This window comes from Dendrobates tinctorius, unplaced genomic scaffold (genome assembly GCF_039654945.1).
Source record: "Dendrobates tinctorius isolate UK_male_01 unplaced genomic scaffold, ASM3965494v1 ptg000016l, whole genome shotgun sequence".
In the NCBI taxonomy this organism is placed as follows: Eukaryota; Metazoa; Chordata; class Amphibia; order Anura; family Dendrobatidae; genus Dendrobates; species Dendrobates tinctorius.
This window is the reverse complement of record NW_027361684.1, coordinates 50,532,326-50,554,669: the sequence shown is the minus strand read 5'-3', so window position 1 is coordinate 50,554,669 and position 22,344 is coordinate 50,532,326.

The following is a 22,344-nucleotide window of genomic DNA, read 5'->3' as shown; positions in this document are numbered from 1 at the left end:
ATACTGCCCCCGGAAAGCAAACACTTTGCCTTCATGGATGCTGTTTGGAGGTTCGTGGGAACAACGCCGCCCGATCGTCAGTTGGCATAATTTATTGGTGGGAAGTCCGACGGTATATGATCATGTTCGATTTCAGATTTTTTTTTTTTTGGTTGGTATTTTACATTTTTATTCCAGCCTTTCTTGACTTCATAAGGGAATGACAAGCCTGTATCTGTGTCTCCTTCACCTCCTCCTTTTACTCCTCCACCTCTTTTCTAAATGCAGTTGCTCTTTTCCATATGTAATTTTTGTCTTCTGAGCATTTTCTTTGCTTTGGGACACCTTTTAAGGTGTTTTGTAATTGTTTTCTATGTGTTTGTATGTGTTTGTGTTTGCCTGCCATTGTTTTCAATGGGGTTCGACGAACATTCGACGAACTTGCCTCCTGTGTGACGAACCAAAACACTAGCGTGGTGGCTCAACACTACTCCTGATATATAGAAGTACATTGTTAATGTTTAAACTATGCTGTATATACCTGCTATCTGATGATACTGTACACTTTGTCTACTTTTTATATTCTTGTCTAATCCATACTGAGCCTGTGACCCCCTGCTCCTCCATACAGAATTATGGCCCCTGCTCCTCTATACAGTAAAATGGCCCCTGCTCCTCCACAAAGTATTATGGGCCCCAGCTCCTCCATACAGTAATATGGGCCCCCTGCTCCTCCACACAGTATTAAGGGCCCCCTGCTCCTCCATACAGCATTATGTGTCCTCTGCTCCTCCATACAGTATTATGGCCCCCTGCTCCTCCATAGAGTATTATGGCCCCCTGCTCCTCCACACAGTATTATGGCCCCCTGCTCCTCCATACAGCATTATGGGCCCCGTGCTCCTCCATACAGTATTATGGCCCCCTGCTCCTCCATACAGTATTATGGCCCCCTGCTCCTCCATACAGTATTATGGCCCCCTGCTCCTCCATACAGTATTATGACCGCTGCTCTTCCTTACAGTATTTTGGCCCCTGCTCCTCCTCACAATATTATGAGCCCCTGCTCCTCCATACAATATTATGAGCCCCTGCTCCTCCATACAGTATTATGGGTCCCCTGCTCCTCCACACAGTAATATGGGCCCCCTGCTCCTCCACACAGTATTATGGCCCCTGCTCCTCCACACATTATTATGGCCCCCTGCTCCTCCATACAGTATTATGGCCCCCTGCTCCTCCACACAGTATTATGGCCCCCTGCTCCTCCACACAGTATTATGGCCCCTGCTCCTCCACACAGTATTATGGCCCCCTGCTCCTCCACACAGTATTATGGCCCCCTGCTCCTCCATACAGTATTATGGCCCCCTGCTCCTCCACACAGTATTATGACCCCCTTCTCCTCTATACAGTCTTATGACCCCCTGCTCCTCCATACAGTATTATGGCCCCTGCTCCTCTATACAGTATTATGGCCCCTGCTCCTCTATACAGTATTATGGCCCCTGCTGCTCCACACAGTATTATGGGACCCCTGCTCCTCCACACAGTATTATTTCCCCCTGCTCCTCCTTACAGCATTATGGGCCCCTTGCTCCTCCATACATTGTTATGGCCTCCTGCTCCTCCATAGAGTTTTATGGCCCCTGCTCCTCTATACAGTATTATGGCCCCTGCTCCTCCATACATTAATATGGGCCCCCTACTCCTCCACACAGTATTATGTCCCCCTGCTCCTCCATACAGCATTATGGGCCCCCTGCTCCTTCATACAGTATTACGGGCCCCCTGCTCCTCCATACAGTATATTATGGCCCCTGCTCCTCCATACAGTGTTATGGCCCCCTGCTCCTCCCTACAGTATTATGGCCCCCTGCTCCTCCATACAGTATTATGGCCCCCTGCTCCTCCATACAGTATTATGGCCCCCTGCTCCTCCATACAGTATTTTGGCCCCTGCTCCTCCACACTGTATTATGGGCCCCTGCTCCTCCATGCAGTATTATGGGCCCCCTGCTCCTCCACACAGTATTATGGGCCCCTGCTCCTCCACACAGTATTATGGCCCCCTGCTCCTCCATACAGTAATATGGGTCCCCTGCTCCTCCACACAGTATTATGGCCCCCTGCTCCTCCACACAGTATTATGGCCCCCTGCTCTTCCATATAACATTATGGGCCCCCTTGCCCCTCTACACAGTATTATGGGCCCCCCTGCTCCTCCATACTGCATTATGGGCCCCCTGCTCCTCCATACAGAATTATGGCCCCCCCAGCTCTTTCATACAGCATTATGGTCCCCCTACTCCTCCATACAGTATTGAGGGCCCCCGGCTCCTCCATAGAGTATATTATGGCCCCTGCTCCTCCATACAGTATTGTGGTCCCCTGCTCCTCCATACAGTATTATGGGCCCCCTGCTCCTCCATACATTATATTATGGCCCCTACTCCTCCATACAGTATTATGGCCCCCTGCACCTCCACACAGTATTATGGCCCCCTCCTCCTCCTTACAGTAATATGGGCCCCCTGCTCCTCCACACAGTAATATGGGCCCCCTGCTCCTCCACACAGTATTATCACCCCCTGCTTCTCCACACATTATTATGGCCCCCTGCTCCTCCATACAGTAATATGGGCCCCCTGCTCCTCCATACAGCATTATGGGCCCCCTGCTCCTCCATACAGTATTGAGGGTCCCCCGGCTCCTCCATACAGTATATTATGGCCCCTGCTCCTCCATACAGCATTATGGCCCCCTGCTCCTCCATACAGTATTATGGGCCCCCTGCTCCTCCATACAGTATATTATGGCCCCTGCTCCTCCATACAGTATTATGGCCCCCTGCACCTCCACATAGTATTATGGCCCCCTGCTACTCCATACAGTAATATGGGCCCCCTGCTCCTCCACACAGTAATATGGGCCCTCTGCTCCTCCACACAGTATTATCACCCCCTGCTTCTCCACACAGTATTATGGCCCCCTGCTCCTCCATACAGCATTATGGGCCCCCTGCTCCTCCATACATAATTATGGGCTGCATGTAATGCTGCATAAATAAAAAAACAAATCAAATCCTCACCTCTCCCGTTGCACCACCGCAGGTCCCGTGCACTCAGTGTCTTTCCCAGCTCTGCAGCGCTCAGGACAGAGAGGCTGAGCATGCAGAGATGATGTCATCACACTCTCTGCCCTGACCGCTGCTGAGTAAGAGAGCGCTGAAGACCCTGCAGCTGCCAGAACGAGGAGAGGTGAGTTTTAGAGGGGGCCCCCGACTCACAATCACTCTGTCCTGTGTGTCCCACCCCCTGTTTGCCTAGGGCCCCCAACGTCTACCTTGGTTCACGGGGCAGGTGGTGCCGCAAGCCCTGGTCGGGACGGGACTGCGTGCATGGGAAAGCATGCGCGCTTGGGCCTCCTTCAGCGATAAAGGGCCCGCGTCCCTTATTTTTTTTTCCGCCTCATTTTTTTTCTTCTCCCTCCTCTCTGGGGCGGGGCCCACAGGGAATTTCTCCGATGTCCCGGTGGGCCAGTCCAACCCTGTGCTAAGACCTGCACTATTGGAACTTTGAAATATTGGCTTTATCAACAAATGAAAATTACACTTCATTAACAATAGAGAATAAAATATAATGTATTACAGCAGCCTTCTCCATGGTATTAGACTCATGAGAGCTTTCTATTCAGCAGACTAAACTATTTATAGAAAGCTGTTAAAATCAGGTTCCATGCTTCTAATTATTGCAATTCAATTAGGCTCAGGAGGATATTCTTTGCCAAAATTCTATGTCATTGAATCCATAACCAAAACAAGCTAAAATTGTTATGTTATTCTTTTTGTAATTGGGGGAAAGTTTGTATAAATATAAAAAAAATATATATTGCTAAAAAAAATATAAAAATATTTATTTTTGCAGTTATGATATACTGACTTATATTTTATGTGATGAAATATTTTCTGCTCGGTGTTCTGAAGTTTATAAACATCTGACAATAAACTTAGAGGGTGTAGAAGGGAGGTGTCCCAAAATGTACATCTTTATATAGAGATGTGTATAGTGCATGTTTTTGTGTGTACTGTATGTATATATATATAAATATATATGAGAACAAGGAAGAAATCCAGCAAGCACTCAGCAAACCAGGATTGGAGTAAAATAATAGTTTTCTTTATTTCTTCAAAAAGTTTAAAAAGACGACCCACAAGGATCAGGAACCAGAGTGCATGGCAGAAATAAACGCAAATGGGACTACGCGTTTCGGCGACTTAATCCGCCTTCTTCACGGTCCAAACCTGAGGTCGTCTTTTTAAACTTTTTGAAGAAATAAAGAAAACTATTATTTTACTCCAATCCTGGTTTGCCGAGTCCTTGCTGGATTTCTTCCTTGTTCTCCTATTGAAGGATTTACTCCTAATCCAGTCCGTGCAGGAACTTGATCACCAGGTGGGAAAGACCCATGAGTCTCATTGCTGCAGCTGGACATTGACATACATACTCTGCTATATAAATATACAGTGGGGCAAAAAAGTATTTAGTCAGTCAGCAATAGTGCAAGTTCCACCACTTAAAAAGATGAGAGGCGTCTGTAATTTACATCATAGGTAGACCTCAACTATGGGAGACAAACTGAGAAAAAAAAATCCAGAAAATCACATTGTCTGTTTTTTTTTCATTTTATTTGCATATTATGGTGGAAAATAAGTATTTGGTCAGAAACAAAATTTCATCTCAATACTTTGTGATATATCCTTTGTTGGCAATGACAGAGGTCAAATGTTTTCTGTAAGTCTTCACAAGGTTGCCACACACTGTTGTTGGTATGTTGGCCCATTCCTCCATGCAGATCTCCTCTAGAGCAGTGATGTTTTTGGCTTTTCGCTTGGCAACACGGACTTTCAACTCCCTCCAAAGGTTTTCTATAGGGTTGAGATCTGGAGACTGGCTAGGCCACTCCAGGACCTTGAAATGCTTCTTACGAGGTTTGCAATCAAAATCTCACGATACATGGCCCCATTCATTCTTTCATGTACCCGGATCAGTCGTCCTGGCCCCTTTGCAGAGAAACAGCCCCAAAGCATGATGTTTCCACCACTATGCTTTACAGTAGGTATGGTGTTTGATGGATGCAACTCAGTATTCTTTTTCCTCCAAACACGACAAGTTGTGTTTCTACCAAACAGTTCCAGTTTGGTTTCATCAGACCATAGGACATTCCCCCAAAACTCCTCTGGATCATCCAAATGCTCTCTAGCAAACTTCAGACGGGCCCGGACTTGTACAGGCTTAAGCAGTGGGACACGTCTGGCACTGCAGGATCTGAGTCCATGGTGGCGTAGTGTGTTACTTATGGTAGGCCTTGTTACATTGGTCCCAGCTCTCTGCAGTTCATTCACTAGGTCCCCCTGCGTGGTTCTGGGATTTTTGCTCACCGTTCTTGTGATCATTCTGACCCCACGGGGTGGGATTTTGCGTGGAGCACCAGATCGAGGGAGATTATCAGTGGTCTTGTATGTCTTCCATTTTCTAATTATTGCTCCCACAGTTGATTTCTTCACTCCAAGCTGGTTGGCTATTGCAGATTCAGTCTTCCCAGCCTGGTGCAGGGCTACAATTTTGTTTCTGGTGTCCTTTGACAGCTCTTTGGTCTTCACCATAGTGGAGTTTGGAGTCAGACTGTTTGAGGGTGTGCACAGGTGTCTTTTTATACTGATAACAAGTTTAAACAGGTGCCATTACTACAGGTAATGAGTGGAGGAAAGAGGAGACTCTTAAAGAAGAAGTTACAGGTCTGTGAGAGCCAGAAATCTTGATTGCTTGTTTCTGACCAAATACTTATTTTCCACCATAATATGCAAATAAAATGAAAAAAAACAGACAATGTGATTTTCTGGATTTTTTTTTCTCAGTTTGTCTCCCATAGTTGAGGTCTACCTATGATGTAAATTACAGACGCCTCTCATCTTTTTAAGTGGTGGAACTTGCACTATTTCTGACTGACTAAATACTTTTTTGCCCCACTGTATATATACAGTATATATATATATATATATATATATATATATATATATACTAGCTGAAGAGCCCGGCGTTGCCTGGACATAGTAACTAACTGTGGTTAGCTATACCAAATTTTAATGATTATCCTCCATCCCGTAGTCCAGTGCCCATACACTCATCCTACATATCCTTCATCCCATAATCCCATGCCCATATACTCATGATATATATATCTGCCATCTCATAGTCCCATGCCATATACCCGTCATACATATCCTCCATCCCATAGTCCAGTGCCCATATACCCATCACACATCCTCCATCCCATACTCCCGTGCCCATATACCCATCATTCATATCCTCCATCTCATAGTCCAGTGCCCATATACCCATCATGCATATCCTCCTTCCCATAGTCCCATGTCCATATATCCATCATACATATCCGCCATCCTATAGTCCAGTGCCCATTTACCCATTACATATCCTCCATCCCATAGTTCCATGCCCATATACCCATTATGACATCATTGTCACCATGGCAATCATTATGACATCATCTTCGCCATGGAAACCTTTATGACATCATTGTCGACACACACACACATACACTCATATACATATATATATATATACAGTATATATATATTCCCCCACATGTATTCCACATGAATCAGAAACCCACTCCTCCAGCATGTGCCTTAAGACAAAGAAAGATCCAGCCATGTTCTAGTAGAACAGGTTTAATCAGGATGGGGGTTAGCAAGTGGACAATATACTGGTGACATTATCCCCCACACCTCGGGCTTGTCACACCTCTTTTTATCTGGACATAAATATACAGTAGGTGTGCTTTTGGGTCTCTCTCTTTTCTACTGAGATTCCATGATAGACACTTTGTGGCTGAGTATTCTCTGCAACCCCTTTTCTTCCTAGGCCCTGTATTCCAGCACTAACCCCTCCTAGCTCCTTTGGGATAGTGAGAGTGATAGAAGGGAGGGTGAATATGGCATGTGTGATTTGGGTGTGACGAGCGTCAGCTTACGCTGAGTCGTTTTTCTTTAATGAGTGGACCCTCTGGGCTGTGGCACCCACCCACCTAGGGCGAGCTGACCTACTGAGGAACCACCCCCTATACAGGGAGTGTCAGGGGCAAGACCAAGGGGGTGAGCCACCACAGCTGCTGGACCAGACGGCCGGCTCAGGAAACAAGACAAGACGAGACAAGGCATTAGTTCAAGTAAACTTCATTCAGGAACACTTCAGGGTACAACAGGTGCAAAGGTGAACACACAAAGAACACAAAGCAAGATGCTTGCAAGGGCACGGTGAGGTCCAAGGCATGAGGAACTCTTCAAGGTAAAACAGGTGCAAAACATGAACACACAGAATCCATATAACAAGGTGCATGCCAGGGCACACCAAAGTCCAAGGCAGGGTGCAAGGAATCGGACTCCGGAAGGCTGGCAAGGGCTGACAGAGTCCAGGCATCAGAGTGTAGACATCTGGCTCCAGACCTCCGGCAGTAGTCAGCTGGCTTCAGGAATCCGGCAGACAAACTAAGAGACAAAACAGGGTGCGTGCAAGGAGACCTGCGCATGCCAAGGGGCATGCCAGGGACGGGTACAAAGACGGAGGCCTGTGTGTGCGAGGGCATGCCAGGGAGGAGCACAAGGACGGTGGCCTGCACGTGCGAGGGCATGCCAGGGACGGGTTCAATGGCCTCGGAATCCGGGGTGCTGGCATCGACCGACAGGGTCCAGGAATCAGGCTACGGACATCAGCTCCGGACATCAGGCCGCAGTCACCTAGGGCCGGACCTCTGGCAGCGGTCGGCTGGTTACGGAATCCGGCAGGCAAACTAGGGTTCAGAACAGAGCAAAAGAGGCAAAAGGCTTTGTGCAAGAGTAGTATGAAAAGGCACAGTGCGAGAACCAGCGTGCGTGCAAGGGAGCACGGAGACCACAGCTGGGAGCACCGGCAGGTGGTACCGACGATGGCATAAGCAAGAGGGCACAGCTAGAGGCGGCACCGCTGCGGCCACGCAGCCGGAGACCACTATAGCACTGGACAGCGGGCACGGCTGAGGCACACAGGCGAGCACGGCTAAAGGCGGCACGGCTGAGGCACACCAGGCAGGCACAGGCGACCAGGCACGTGCACGGAGGCACGGAGCCACAAGGCAGGGCTAGGCAAAGATACAGGACAGAGACACGTGCAGACAGCACGGCAAAGCCTAGTACAAAAAGTGCAAGAGCGCACGAAGTATCAGAGACAAGGCATAGAGTAGTAGACAGGACCCTGCGCATGCAAAGGACATGCCAGGGACAAAGTACAAGGCAAGGCCTGCGCGTACCAAGGGGCACGCCAGGGACAGAGCACAGAACGGAGGCCTGTACGTGTAGACAGACACGTCAGGGACAGAGACAGAGTATAGTAGCGGAGCGTAGGCCGAAGACCAGAGCCGGGCCAAGGGAGAACCTTGGGACTAGACAGGGTACAGACCGGAGGCCTGCACGTGTAGGAAGACACGCCAGGGACAGGGTACAGAACGGACATAACAAGAAGACATAACGAGGACAAACAGAGCACGGAGGACAACACGAAGCAAAGCACAAGACAAAAGACGGAATACGAGCACGGAGCGTGTGCAGAGACGCACAACAGAGCAGAGTGCAAGGGCACAGAATAGAGGGAGCAACCCCACAGACCAAGCAGCAATGCAGAGAAGCAACACAATACTCAGGCCCTGAGCATAGGAAGGGGCGGTCTGATATAGAGCATAGCACCACTACTTCCGGGTCAGGACCAGGGAAGAGCTTCCAGTTCAGATCCTCTAGGATCACAGAGCGCAGTCACAAGATCAGGATTCCAGACATGCAGGGATGATTGCAGAACCAGACAGTACAGGATCCTAGGAAAGGTCACATGATCAGGGTTTCAGACATGCAGAGACGAATGCAGAACCGGACAGTGCAGGATCCTAGGAAAGGTCACATGATCAGGGTTTCAGACATGCAGAGATGAATGCAGAACCAGCCTATGCTGGAACATAGGAAGGACACATGATCAGGGATTCTAGACATGACGAGATGATCACAGAAGGCAGAGGAGAAACGCAGGCACCCTGCAGCTCAACAGACATGAAGTGAGTGTGCACACTGCTCTAGGGAACATGCAGGATAGCAGACACGAGATGCGCGTGCACACCGCTCCAGGAGTTCTTTAAGGCAAAACTGACAAGGCAGACATGACATACATGGCGAGCATGACATTGGGTAATTCGGGCAGTTAACTGTGGGCTTTGAATGTGTGATATTGTTTTGATATTATTGTATTTGAGGTATAGTATCAGTGTATGTGTATATATATATATATATATATATCTAATATATAAAGCGCAATGTGTGTGTGTATGTTTGTATGTAAGGTATGTACTGTATGTGTGTATGTCTGGGATTGGCATCTGCACCGTCACAGCTACTGCCACAAAATTTGGCACAGTCACACGTCTGTACCCCGAGAGCGTCATAGGCTATGTTGTAAGGCGAAATTTTAACCCCACGCGTTCCAATTCACCAAACAATTTTGCCCCTAGGTACATAATGGGGAAAAAGTGTATGTATGTATGTATGTGTGTATGTCCGGGATTGGCATCTGCACCGTCGCAGCTACAGCCACAAAATTTTGCACAGTCACACGTCTGGACCCCGAGAGCATCATAGGCTATGCTGTGTGGTGAAATTTTAACCCCGCGCGTTCCAATACACCAAACAATTTTGCCTATTATTCTTATCATTTCTATGGTGTTATTGTCCTTCTGTAAAGCTGGAAATAACACAATTTATTACCGTGCCAACACAGACCACCCTCTGACATAGACTGCAGGGGGAGCCCAGTATCACACAGGATAGGATTAGATACACGGCTCAGCAGTCAGTATCACACAGGATAGGATTAGATACACAGCTCAGCAGTCAATATCACACAGGAGAGGATTAGACACATGGCTCAGCAGTCAGTATCACACAGGATAGGATTAGATACACAGCTCAGCAGTCAGTATCACACAGGATAGGATTAGATACACAGCTCAGCAGTCAGTATCACACAGGATAGGAATAGATACACGGCTCAGCAGACAGTATCACACAGGATAGAATTAGATACACAGTTCAGCACACAGTATCACACAGAGTAGGATTAGATACACGGCTCAGCAGTCAGTATCACACAGGATAGGATTAGATACATGGCTTAGCAGTCAGTAACACACATGATAGGATTAGATACACGACTGAGCAGTCAGTAACACACAATAGGATTAGATACACAGCTCAGCAGAAAGTATCACACAGGAGAGGATTAGGTACACAGCTCAGCAGACATTTCACACAGGAGAGGGTTAGATACACAGCTCAGAAACAGGATGTGCCAAAGGAGAGGACATTTTCATTCCAAGAATTCCACTCATTCCATCTGATTTGTTTTTGATTTTAAATGCCTCCAGTTTCCAGTTCAACGGCTATTTGCAATGTCCATTAACAATGCTCAGGGACAGTCCTTGAAAGTAGTAGGGATCGATTTGCAATCTCCATGCTTTTCTCATGGTCAACTTTACGTGGTCTGTTCAAGAGTTGGAACTGCCAAAAATCTGTTCATCTTTGCACAGAAAGGAAAAACCAAAAATCTTGAATGAGTTGAAAATAAAATACTATCAATGTGATAGATTATACACGGGCACTACCTTTCTAAAAGGAAAGACTCAGATGCAGCTGGTGAAATGACAGGACTGTGTCAGCTCCTGTTAGAAAAAAGTATAGTTCACCGCGCTATGCTGAGAAAGTGTGCAAAAAACTTGGTTGTAGGTAGATAAAAGTATTATTAGTTAGTAAAGTTATTGGTACTTACTTGTAGTAGAGGAGTTGCAGAGTATTCTATGTAGGTTGTGATGTCTAGATAGCAAATAATTCGCAGATTATCTTGTGATGGTAATTTCTTTTGGTAGCTAGTAGTATAGTTATTTTTAAGCGTTTCTATTCCTTTTGAGATAGTGGAGTAGTTGCTTTCAGGTAGACAAATATCAGAGTATTGTGTTGATTTTATGCTGACCAAAGACGAGCATCAGCAATGTCCGCTGATGTGAGCAGTGTGGTAGAGCACTGTATGTGAAAAAGTCCACTATGTGGATGACAATGGCAACCGACTAGGCAGTCATTCCTGATAGGATTCTTATGCACTTACTTGTGCTGGTTTCTGCTGGCCACAGTCTAACCGGAGCAATGTCCGCTGATGTGGGCAATGTGGCAGAGCATTGTTCTGGTTCCTGTTGGCCGCAGTCTAACTGAAGCAGTAGCTACTGGTGAGGATACCGAATTATTTGCTCTCTAGACATCACAACCTACATAGAATACTCTGCAACTCCTCTATAAAAAGAGAGAAGAGCCAGCACTGCCAGTGGTCAGAACACATAACATGAGGTGCATATGCACATATCTTACTGCATTCAAAATGAGACATTTAGCAAAATATTGATCAATATATTGAGCCACCCCGCCACGCCAAGGCAATCTCATATGGGGGGTCCTACTCTACATTTTTATTTATTTACTGTGCCATTGCAGCCTCCTAAATGTTTTAGAAGCAAGACCATATCAAATGCAATCCATACCTGAAGTATATCTGCATCACTCCCGTGCAGCCAGATGGAGCAGGTGCAGATGAAGGCCAACCAGGTCTGAACACAGACATCTCAGGTTTGACCTCCACACACTGCCTAACCAGCAAACACAGATGAAGGGCAATGCAGGCTCAGACATGGATGCAAAAATAAATAAAGCCTGGGGCAGGGCGGGGCTGCCGTGAGTGTGCACAGCAGCCTAGATCAATCACAATAAACACAGAAAAGATGGCGAACATGACCTAGCGTGCACGGCAACAGTGGTGGTCAGCCACAAAACCAATTTGCAATAAAAAGAGAGAAGAGCCAGCACTGCCAGTGGTCAGAACGCATAACATGAGGTGCATATGCACATATCTTACTGCATTCAAAATGAGACATTTAGCAAAATATTGATCAATATATTGAGCCACCCCGCCACGCCAAGGCAATCTCATATGGGGGGTCCTACTCTACATTTTTATTTATTCACTGTGCCATTGCGGCCTCCTAAATGTTTTAAAAGCAAGACCATATCAAATGCAATCCATACCTGAAGCATATCTGCATCACTCCCGTGCAGCCAGATGGAGCAGGTGCAGATGAAGGCCAACCAGGTCTGAACACAGACATCTCAGGTTTGACCTCCACACACTGCCTAACCAGCAAACACATTAAAACATTTAGGAGGCCGCAATGGCACAGTGAATAAATAAAAATGTAGAGTAGGACCCCCCATATGAGATTGCCTTGGCGTGGCGGGGTGGCTCAATATATTGATCAATATTTTGCTAAATGTCTCATTTTGAATGCAGTAAGATATGTGCATATGCACCTCATGTTATGCGTTCTGACCACTGGCAGTGCTGGCTCTTCTCTCTTTTTATTGCAAATTGGTTTTGTGGCTGACCACCACTGTTGCCGTGCACGCTGGGTCATGTTCGCCATCTTTTCTGTGTTTATTGTGATTGATCTAGGCTGCTGTGCACACTCACGGCAGCCCCGCCCTGCCCCAGGCTTTATTTATTTTTGCATCCATGTCTGGGCCTGCATTGCCCTTCATCTGTGTTTGCTGGTTAGGCAGTGTGTGGAGGTCAAACCTGAGATGTCTGTGTTCAGACCTGGTTGGCCTTCATCTGCACCTGCTCCATCTGGCTGCACGGGAGTGATGCAGATATGCTTCAGGTATGGATTGCATTTGATATGATCATGCTTTTAAAACATTTAGGAGGCCGCAATGGCACAGTGAATAAATAAAAATGTAGAGTAGGACCCCCCATATGAGATTGCCTTGGCGTGGCTGGGTGGCTCAATATATTGATCAATATTTTGCTAAATGTCTCATTTTGAATGCAGTAAGATATGTGCATATGCACCTCATGTTATGCGTTCTGACCACTGGCAGTGCTGGCTCTTCTCTCTTTTTTTTCTGCAACTCCTCTACTACAAGTAAGTACCAATAACTTTACTTACTAATAATACTTTTATCTACCTACAACCAAGTTTTTTGCACGCTTTCTCTGCATAGCGCGGTGAACTATAAAAATACTATCAATACTTGGGTAATCGTTTAGTTAATTTGTGTTGCAAATCTGTAGTGATGAATATATGATGTGAAATGTTTTTATGTGCAATATAATCATTATAATTTGTTATAACTAGCTACAGTTGGTTACTATGCCCAGGCAACCCCGGGCTCTTCAACTAGTATATATATATAAAACTGAATGTATGTGTGTGTGTATCACCAACCAATCACAAAGCATCTTTCATTTCACCAGAGCTGTTCAAAAGAAGCTGAGCTGTGATTGGTTGCTAGGAGCAACAGTTTTCCTTGCAACCAATCACTAAGCATCTCTCATTTCACCAGAGCTGGTTAAAAGAAGCTGAGCTATGATTGGTTGCTGTGAGCAATTTTTCCCACTTGGCCACACCTCAGCAGACACTGACATGGAGGAAGAAAGCTAGCAACCCTGGGAACATAAGCTCCCAGCCGTTGTCTGCCCCCCAGACAGGAGCACAGAGCACATGACAGAAATTAATCCCCCCTCCCCTGGATCATTGGTATGCAAGTTAGGGCAAATCCACTCAGCATTTTGGTACTGACCCCAGGCCTTCCTTAATGGGATCTCTGGTATGGAAGGCAGGGCAAATCCATCCAGTGATTTGGTTCTGACCCCATGCCTCTCTTAAAGGGATCCCTGGTATGGAAGTCAGGGCAATTGCCTTCAAATGCTCTGATAGTGACCCCAGGCTCTCTTAAAGGGATCTCCTGTATGGAAGTTAGGGCAAATCCCTCAGCACTCTGATTCTGACCCCAGGGTTCTAGTAAAGGGATTATTGGTATGCAAGTCAGGGCAAATCCATCTAGTGCTCTGGTTCTGATCCCAGGCTTTCTTAAAGGGATCCCGGTATGGAAGTTAGGGCAAATCCACTCAGCGCTCTGGTTCTGACCCAAGGCCCCTATTAAAGGGATCCCTGGTATGGAAGTGAGGGCAAATCCAATTTGCACTTTGGTACTGACCACAGTCCTCTCTTAAAGGGATCTCCTGTACGCTCTGATTCTGACCCCAGGGTTCTATTAAAGTGATCATTGGTATGCAAGTCAGGGCAAATACACTCAGTGCTCTGGTTCTGATCCCAGGCTTTCTTAAAGGGATCTCTGGTATGGAAGTTAGGGTAAATCCCTCAGCGCTCTGATTCTCACCCCAGGCTTCTATAAAAAGGACTAAGTCACAAGAGAATTGCCCCAAAAAGAATCATACCATCATGGGGCAGAGGGACGTCTGGGAAATTCCACCAACCTGATCTTTGGTATGCTGATTTTGGCTTTGATTATTATCTGAATTGTATGTAGTTACACCCACTATGCTGTGGTTTCATTAAGGGGATTAAGCTACAATGTTTCCTGAACACAATGGAGCACTTTAGCAGTAGACTTATTTATATTCAGGGCTACAGATATGCTAATTACTATTTAACAGTAAAGGTACTGTCACACTTAGCGATGTACCAGCGATCCCGACCAGCGATATGACGCGGTCAGGATCGCTGGTACATCGCTAAGTGGTCGCTAGTGAGCTGCCACATAGGCAGATCTCACTAGCGACATCGCTGGGGACGGGGGTCGCTACTTACCTGTCAGACACGGCGATCCTGCGTCCTCCCGCCCGGCTCCACGCGTCGCTCGTCGTCACAGCAGGAAGCGCCGCAGGAAGCTGATGACGAGAAACAGTCCTGAACGTTCTCGCGCGATCAGCGATAACCAGCGGGGGAGCGGGTCGTAGGTAAGTATCCGACACAGCGATATCGCTAGCAATATCGCTATAACGTCACTAGTTATAGCGATATTGCTAGCGATATCTCTTAGTGTGACATGCCCTTAAATCCAATTCCTTATCAGCTTGTTGCAGACTAAAATCTGGTTATTGTATGGTGGATTCCTATGGTGTGTGTCCCTTATTCATTACATGTTTTTCAGTACCCTTTCTTTGTGTCATTTTTTAATGTTGTTTAATAAAAATATTTTTTTATCCAACATGCCATTTTGTGGTGTTTGGTTGGGTGATAACTAGCTCCACAACAGTGATCACATTCTATAAAAGGGATCATTGATATGGAAGTCAGGGCAAATCCACTCAGTGATCTGGTTCTGATGCCAGGCCTCTCTTAAAGAGATCCCAGGTATGGAAGTTAGGGCAAATCCCTCAGCGCTGTAGTTTTGACCCCAGGCCTCTCTTAAAGGGATCATTAGTATGGAAGTCAGGGCAAATCCCTCAGCGCTGTGGTTCTGACCCCAGGCCTCTCTTAAAGGGCTCCCAGGTATGGAAGTTAGGACCGTTCCACTCAGCTCTGTGGTTCTGCCCACAGGGTCTCTTAAAGGGATCATTGGTATGGAAGTTAGGGCAATTCCACTAAGTGCGCTGGTTCTGATCCCAGGCCCCTATTAAAGGGATCCCCGGTATGGAAGTTAGGGAGGATCCCTCAGTGCTCTGATTCTGATCCCAGTCTCTCTTAAAGGGATCATTGGTATGGAAGTTAGGGCAAATCCACTCAGCACTCTGGTTCTGATGCCAGGCCACTCTTAAAGTGTGGGTGGGGCTATACACTCAGCTTCATGTATATATAATCATTAAAATTTGTTATAACTTACCGTAGTTAGTTACTATGCCCAGGCAGCGCCGGGCTCTTCAGCTAATATATATAAATATATATATATATATATATATATATATATATATATATATTTATAGTCACCAGCTTGGGTATAAATATACTGCTCTGGCAAAAATTAAGAGACCACTGCACAGTTTTATAAAAATCAGCTTCTCTATATGTCTGAAAGCCATTCCATTCCAGTGTCAGATGAATTCCAATCTCATTCTACTAAAGGTGCTTCTGATTAGGTGATCATCACCTGAACCAAATCTTATATAACTAAGGAGAGTATAAAAATCCCTGCTGTGGTGTTCACAATCCTCATGCAATTGGACAAGCTGGAGGACAAAATAAGTGCTAGTAATATCCCAAAAGTAATAGGAATGAAAAAAGGGCTCATTTCTGGCTTTACTAGCAGAGGGATACAGTGAGTGTTATGTTGCCTCCATCCTTAAAATTTCTAAGATGGCAGTCCATTACAACAAGATCAAACAGCAGATCTTGGGGACAACAAAGCTAAAGATGGCAGATGGTGAAAACGACTCTCCACTGACTGGGATGACCATCATCTTAGTCGAATGTCACTCAGCAACCGCAGGATGACATCAAATGACCTACAAAAGGAATGGCAAATGGCAGCTGGGGTGAAGTGCACGGCAAGAACAGTTTGTAACAGCTTCCTAGAGGCAGGGCTCAAGTCGTGTAAAGCTAGAAAAAAGCCTTTCATCAATGAAAAGCAAAGGAGAGCCACGCTGAAGTTGACCAAAGACCATAAGGTTTGGATCATAGAGGCCTGGAGTAAGATAATCTTCTTCTGATGAGTCTAATTTTCAGCTTTGCCCAACACCTGGTCCTCTAATGGTTAGATGAAGACCTGGAGAGGCATACAAGACACAGTGTCTTGCACCCACTGTGAAATTGGTGGATGATCGGTGATGATCTAGGGATGCTTCAGCAAAGCTGGAATTGGGCAGGTTAATCTTTGCGAAGGAAGTATGAATCAAGCCATATACAAAGTTATCCTGGAAAAACAGTTGATTCCTTCTGCTCAGGCAATGTTCCCCAGCTCTGAGGACTGTTTTTTCCAGCAAGACAATGCACCATGCCACACAGCTAGGTCAATCAATGTGTGGATGAAGGACCACCACATCAAATCCCTGTCATGGCCAGCCCAATCTCCAGACCTGATCCTGAAGGAAAATCTCTGGATGTAAATAAAAGGAAAATGAATAGTCACAAGCCATCAAACAAAGAAGAACTGCTTAAATTTTTGTACCAGGAGTGGCATAAGGTGACCCAAAAGCAGCGTGAAAGACTGGTGGAAAGAATGCCAAGATGCATGAAAGATGTGATTAAAAATCATGGTTATTCCACAAAATATTGATTTCTGAACTATTCCTGAGATAAAACATTAGTATTGTTGTTTCTAAATGATTATGAACTTGTTTTCTTAGCGTTATTTGAGGTCTGCAAGCACTGCATTTTTTTGTTATTTTGACAATTTCTAATTTTCTGAAAACAAATACAAAATTTGGTGCTTGGAAATTCAAAGACATGTTGTCAGTAGTTTATAGAATAAAAGAGAAATTTACATCTTACTCAAAAATATACCTATAAAGAGAAAGATCAGACAAACTGAAAATTTTGCAGTGGTCTCTTAATTTTTGCCAGAGCTGTATATGTATGTAATAGACTGTAGACTTGTGTGTAATAAATATTCTTTAGTGACACACTGTTTTGTCTCAGCTAGTATATAATATAAGGAAAAGATAACGTTAAGGCATTGCTAAGTGGATATTAATTATTAATAATCAAGATTGACATTAAGAGTTAATATCAGACCTCAATAGAGGTGCAGGGAGAGTTCCCCTTTACTAACTATAATCTAGTATTTTTGTAGGAAAACTTGTCCTTTATCAGAGGGGTTCTCCAATAATGTGATTAAATGCAGCCCATCCTAGTCACAAGCCAGGATTGATTACATTCTGAAGAAACACTGCTTCCAAATGTTTTGCCACAACTTTCAAACTAGTCGGATCATAAAAACACACACCATAGTGAGTTGCTGGAGCTGGGCTATAACATGAGAAGGAATGAATCTTGAGAGTTTGGCCAACTGCTCTTTTTCCAATGCTCACTATGCTATACACATGTATACTCAGCTTGACCTGAACTCAGCCTTTCCTGACATGCTCGTAGACAAGGAATAGAGTTGTGATGCACATGCTCAGCTAGCCCTTCATTCCTATGGGGCTATCTATAGTCCCATACTCAGGATTTCAGTGCTCCCAGTGATCAGCAAATTATAACCTATCCTGTGGATAGGTGATAGCATCCAATGTTAGGAGTAACCCTGATATTCTTATTTTCCTCACTTTTATTATTTTTGCAGTTTACTCATTATTCATAAACTCACTGAGTTTGCTAGAGCAACAGACTTTTTGGATGCTCTCCTGTGATATCCTAGAACTAGCTAGTCAGGATTTTGAAAAATATTTTCAGCAACATAAAAAAGCCTCTAATATGACATTTTGCAAACTAATAAACCCAAATATTCTTCAGATGCTTTACACCTTTCCCTATTTTTTCTTTTTTACATTTATCAATACAATGTGACAGTACATTGACTGTATTAACATATTGTTACTAAATATTACATTACTTAAGGGGATATTCAATGTATTAGGTTTATTTTGATGTAAACAAAAATGTTAAGAAATAGTGATGAGCAAGAATACTCGTTGCTCGGGTTTTCCCGAGCATGCTCGGGTGTTCTCCAAGTATTTTGGCGTGCTCACAGATTTCGTTTTTGTCGACGTAGCTGCATGATTTGCATCTGCTAGCCAGCCTGAATACATGTGGGGATTTTCAAACAAACAGGCAATCTCCACATGTATTCAGGCTGTCTAGCAGCTGCAAATCGTGCAGCTGCATAAAATAAAAATAAAACTCAGAGCAGGCCAAAAAGCTTGGAGGACACCTGAGCATGCTTGGGAAAACCTGAGCAACGAATATACTCGCTCATCACTATTAAGAAACTTTAACTTCATGATTGTGTTTAGGTCATGTGAATTGAAGTCAATAAATATGTGACCAATTTTACTTCAGAAATTCAAGGATTGTTATGTAAGGTCAGAGCTATAGCCATCTATCATAGCCCTTTTATTCTCACATTTTTAGGAATAACATTTTCATCATACATTTAATAAGTATTAAAGTTAAAGGGAAATGGTCAGTCGATTCATGCTGCCCAAACCACTGGCAGCATGATTCAAAGTCTGGCTTCATGATTGTAGCCAGGTTTTTTTTTTCTGAAACGTTACGGCATTTAAGAGAAAACATAGCTTAAAGACCACAGATGGCTTTGCCTCGCACTACACTAGTTGATTGACACGTCTTTCCCTATGTGACAGGTCTTTCCCTATGTAAACACATGCAAGACACCTGCCAATCAACAAGAGAAGTGCAGGAAAAGGCTGGCTGTCGGTGGTACCAGGCTGATCTCGTTTCTGCCTATGGATTCCAGTCACATCTTCAAACTATGTTTTCTCTAAAATACCAGAGCATTTAAAAAAAAAACAAACCAGGCTACAATTGTGCAGCCATGGATTGGGCAGCATTAATCGATTGACAGGTTCCCTTTAAAGGTCAATATCACATCTCATCCAAATATTTCCTGAGTCTGTGTGGTAAATCGAGGAAGGAGATAACTGACTTTTGAAGATTTGCTAATTAGATTGATCTGTTTTGCTGTTAACATCAGAATCCCAAGTGTTGATAATAAAATTCAAATTTAAATGCTGCCTCTTTGACTCATAGAAATCAATGCATGAAACTCTAATGCTTTTTTCTGGATTCACAGTCTAGAAATGCTACAAAAAGTAAAAGTATTAAAGAAACATTCATTCTGGTTATCTGGGGTTGAATTGAATTTTCATCTATTATTGCATTTGTTTAAAAAAGAGTGTCTAAACTTCAAGCAATCATTTTGTTCCCTGAAAATTATTCAATGTCAAAGAGATTAAAATATGGACAGCTATAAATGTAAATTATGTTTACAATTAATCAATAGTAAAAAGCAATTAATGAACTTACAAAGAGAGCCATCTATAGAAATGGCCACCTTTACTACTGATTTGTCATCATAGTATACATAGTTAATGTTAGGTGTCAGATTCCTGGCACTGCACAGCGGGAATCCAGAGCCAGACATCCTGCAGTCTCTCATTCTTCTCTGACCACTCAGACTCCTGCTCAGCAATCACGGCGAGCCAGGCATTCCCCTCAGACTCGTTCTGTGAGCCTGGATGTTGCTGCCACCTCTGGTGCAGCAATGGTAGCACAACCTGCTTTGCAGGGAACTGCTCCAGAGGCTAAGTCCTCGTGCCGTGCTACTGGGCATGCCCGCAACTTGTCCTCTCAGTGGAGAGCAGGGGTCACATGTGCAGGTCCTATGTCGGATCTGATTGGTCCTTCCCAAAGTACTGGAAGGTCCCGGAAGCGCATGGCTATAAAAAGCCCGCATGGCGGCTCGGCCATGCGCTAGTGTAGCATATTATTCTGTGTGTGTATGGTGATGGATGTATGGACTGGTGACTGACTCATTAAGATCCCCTCCCTTGGTTATTACGAATGGTGACAGTGAGTTGGATTAGTCAGTCCCAGGTTGTGGCAAGCTGCACGCCACTTGCTCCACGCCTCCACTAGCGTCCGTTGGCGCCCGGTTCTCGGCGCCGACGCTTGCGGCTCCCTCTGCCGCTGTGCTGTAGTAACAGCAACTGTTGGTGTTCGCGGCTGCGACGCCATACGCAGGCCTCTGTGACGCTAACAGGGCCAGCGCCTTTCCTTTAGCGTTCGGGTGTCGTTAACCCGAGCGCAATACCGCACCTACTAGGTGCATCTGCCATTGTCCAGCTGCGGTCTTGTCACCTACTGCACGGTGGACCCCGGGCGGCGAACGCACCTACTATTATTTATATTTGGTGCGTTCCGCCGTCCATAACATAACACTAGCGCCAGGGTCTGGCTGGCAATGGCAGACGTGCAGCAGCTGCAGCGCTACATTCGGCAGCTGGAGAGCAGGTTGGCGGCTATTGAGAGCACCAACTCAGCTGCGAATGCTGCGCTAGCTGCTGCTCAGACAGTCGCTGAAGCTGTCTCACGTGCGCCCACACTTTTGCCCTTGCCGACAATGTCTCGCCTCCCGCTCCCCGATAAGTTTTCGGGTGATAGTGCCTCCTGTAGGGGATTCGTTAGTCAGTGCTCCATTCAGCTGGAGTTGCTGGCTGCACGGTTTCCTACAGAGCGGGCTAAGGTGGGATTTATTGTCTCCCTGTTGTCTGGCCGGGCATTACAGTGGGCCACGCCATTGTGGGAACGTGATGATCCCGTGGTCCAGGGAGCTGCTCAGTTCCTCGCGGCTCTGAAGCAAGTCTTCTTGGGACCACGGGTCACACACGATACGGCTCTCCAACTGTTATCCTTAACACAAGGGTCACTTTCGGTTAGCCATCATGCTGTCCGGTTTTGGACACTGGCTTCCGAGTTAGAGTGGCCGGACAAAGTGTTGGTCCCGGTGTTTTGGAGAGGCCTGGCTGAGCACGTAAAAGATGCCCTAGCTACTAGGGAAATTCCCACAAGCCTGGAGGAGTTGATCGCCGTTTCCACCCGCATTGATCTCCGCTTCACGGAGCGCGGGTTGGAACGAGCGCAATGCAGACGTAGGGTTAATTTGGCTCCCACCTTTACCGAGCCACTGATATATCCCGCACAGGAGCTCCCTTCCTCTGAGCCTATGGAGGTGTCTCGCACCGGCACTAAGTCGCGTCCGATGCGAAGCTCTGTGCGCTGTTATCAGTGCCGACAGTTTGGCCACTCGGCTGGCACATGCCCTCAGCGGCCGAAAAGACGACCACGTTCAGTGGCCGTAGGTGGTGGTCAATTCAATGTGGGCCCTTTTCACCCAAACCGGTGTTCCGGGGTACTTTAGATAGTGGGTCCTCCACCTGGGAGGCAGAGGTCACCCTGGATTCCGGGGCCGAGGGGAACTTTATGTCCTCGACTTTTGCCCAGAGACACGCTATCCCTCTGGTGTTACTCTCCCAACCTCTGACCATTAGGGTGGTAAATGGGACACCGTTACCGTCTCAGGTGACCCATCAGACAGCCCCACTCGGACTCTCTATTTCACCCTCACATCAGGAGACTCTGGCCCTGCTTATTATGCCCAATGGCATCTATCAGGTGCTCCTCGGAGTTCCCTGGCTTCGTTGCCACTCCCCCCATATTGACTGGGCTTCGGGGAGGATACTGGGCTGGGGCAAGGACTGTGAGGGAAGGTGCCTGAGGGGCAGCTTTCAGGTGGCTTCCACTGAAGTGCCTGCGGATCTCTCCGCGCTCCCCAAACCCTACCACCAGTACGCGGACGTCTTCTCTAAGAAGTCTGCGGAGACGCTCCCGCCGCACCGTTCCTATGATTGCCCGATTGATCTCCTGCCAGGCACAGAGCCTCCCCGAGGCTGTGTTTACCTGTTATCACTC